Consider the following 2,950-nt stretch of genomic DNA (forward strand, 5'->3'; position numbering starts at 1 on the left):
TTTTTTTTTCGTGGTTTTGGGACAGTGAGAGAAACTGAAAATGTACATGTAGAACCAGGCTTTCTTCCTCTGCTCTGGGTGCTGCTCTGGGGCATCTGTGGACGTTCACGCTGTGCTGCGCATTAAATGCGCTGGCTGGAAATGCGTGGTCCTGGGTTGCTTCGCTGCTGCCTGGGGAGCAAAGGTGAAGACGGGTTTTCCAGTTCTGGTGGCCTGTGTGGTTGTACTGACTGACATTCTGTGTTTCATAGTTAGGAAAGGTTTTGGAAGGTAGTGGGGGGTAGCCTATTCCCAGTGAATTAATGGAGTGAGAGCAGATATTATGTATTTAAAAATTGCCTGTACTCCCCCCGCCCCAAGTCCCACCCCTTGGGAAAATAGGACTGTGTGTTTCTCTATCTCTTCTCTCCAAACCCACCTTGCTTTGTCCTGATCCTTATTAGAGGCCATGGGCGGGCCCTTCCTGCCCTCACCTCACCTGTGACACATGCCAGGAGTCAAGGGGAAAGGTTTTCTGGCAGGTTTCCTTGGTGTCACTTTTGATTATTGTTGACCAAGGTAGTGAGTGACCAGCAGAGCAACAAGGCCTTACTGGCCTGAGCTCTACACTGACTGCAGTGACATGTTTTCCTCTTGAATACACTGGGAGACAGATGAAGCCTACATAATCTCTTTTCTGCAGCCTCCTCCTTTCAAGAGAATAGAAGTCTAGGGATGTTTCTGACGTTGAGGGCAAAGTAGTTCGTCTTTTTAGGTAAGAGAGCCTAGGAGGGGGCCAGAGGGCTGTTTTGAAGTCTCTTGTGAACATTCTTATTCTAAGACTTTTTGCTTGCCTGTTAACTAAAGGTTAAGTACAAGATCATGGCATCATCTTATTGAAATTTCCCATAGTTAAATCACTCAAACACACCTCTGATGGGGTCATAATTAGCATTCAGAAGACTTGAAGAAAAGTTCTCATCTTCAGAGCCTAATCAGAACAGCTCTGCATTTTACCCAGGGTTGGGCTTAGAAGCCTGTAGGTGAGATGTTAGCTGTGCTCCCCACTGCTGAGGTCTTCATCCTGTAGATGAGATGTCAAATACAAGCCTGTCTCTGTCGGATGAGGGAGGGTGAATGGTGGGATCACACCTATGGTGCATAATGCAAGGGTACACGTCAAATCTATTAGTATAGAGTATAACTGTCTTACACAATAATTAAATAAACGAGATGAGGTATATTAACCAGTGTGATATTAGCATTCCTAATTCTATATGAAATCAGCACAATGTACCCCATAAATGCATTAATATATACATGATCTATGTATGTGTTTATGATTTAATTAAAAAAAAAAAAAGCCTGTCTCTGTCTGCCCTGGGGAGATTGATAGGACACTGACATATTCCAGACAGACTTGGAGCTAATCCCATTGTCCCTGCTGGTGTCTGCTAGGGCTGTGGCATTACCTGTGTTTTTCTAGTGTACCTGGAGAATATATCTTTACTGCAGACAGTACTGAAGTAAATTGAATATTCTTTGTGCAGCCTCTAATTTAATTTCTCGTGGGACTGTGGAAAGGGTTAGAATTCCTTTTGCACTCTCTCTTTCATATCACCTTTTTGACATTGGAAATTCTGGCCCCTGGGGAAGCTCTATTGAAGTAAGGGTAGTAAAAGCATTATTGTCTTAGTTTATCATTGCTGGTGAACTGATTAATTAGAAGCTGTTGGGATTGCTTCTCTGCCTTTGGTCTGAGATTAAGTGTAGATACTATTTGGGGGGCCAAGATCCTTGTATGTTACCCTTGAAAAAAAATTAACTAGACAACACATCAGCAACACTGTTACACATTTTCTTTTGTCCCTTAAACTTTTTTTTTTTTTTTTTTAAGAGATAGCGTCTCGCTTTTGCTCAGGCTGATCAGAAATTCCTGGCCTCCAGTGATCCTCCCACCTCGGCCTCTCAAAGTGCTGGGATTACAGGCATGAGCTGCCATACTTAAACTTTTAAAAATAACATTCATTCTCAAGGTGAGGCAATGATTAGAATCACGCCAATGCATAGTTAACATGTGCCACTTTCTACTTGGACAAGTTTTCATCTAGTACTTCCTCTGCAAGACACAGTACTCACTCAGAAAGCATCCTTTTGGCTTTGGTGTTAGGATCCAGTAACCTTTGAGTGTACATGGCCTTTCTCCATCTTTATTAGTATCTCTTCATTTGCTTGGTGTGGTTTAATGGCACATCTGTACATACACAGTACTGAATGAGTTATTGCTTTCTAGGTTGGAGATCTTTTCAGCTTACTGCCATTCTTAAGAGGGATAATCTGTAAACAAGTCAGCATACCTGGAATTGGAGTGAATTGGAGGATTAGCAGCTCTTCTACACATGAGATATTTTATGTACAGAAGTATTTTTAAATATGCAAGGATAAACTGCCAAAATTACCTGCACAGTCTTGAAAAAGAAGAGTTCAAATATAACTATAAACTGTAATTGACAATGAGTCATTTGCTTTAGGGGTGCCAACTATGAAAACAGCCTAGTTGTGCCCCTACTGATAATTATGAAAACTCCTTTTAAAATCCAGTTGCATATGAAGTGGAATGTAACTCAGCTTGTATAAATTTCTTCAATTTTACTTATTTAAAAATTATCCTCTGGTGACATATATTGTGAATGTACTTTATGCCTCTGAAGTATACACGTAAAAATGGCAAAAAATATATATATATATATATTACCCAATTAATGCCTGGAAATACCATTTTCTACCCATATGTAAACAGTTTTCAGAACTCAAATATTCAAATGTTTTATAAAAATCCTTTTCTTGTAGAGACAATTAATATATAATCACTGAGCATTGAAATAGAACAAATCTTGCAAACCATAAATTCTGATAGCAGAGAATGGAAATGTTAAAAATATGTAGCTAGGGGTAACTTGGCTTCTTATCT

The sequence above is a fragment of the Otolemur garnettii genome, unplaced genomic scaffold (genome assembly GCF_000181295.1).
Source record: "Otolemur garnettii isolate 467f Iridium unplaced genomic scaffold, OtoGar3 scaffold00041, whole genome shotgun sequence".
NCBI lineage: Eukaryota > Metazoa > Chordata > Mammalia > Primates > Galagidae > Otolemur > Otolemur garnettii.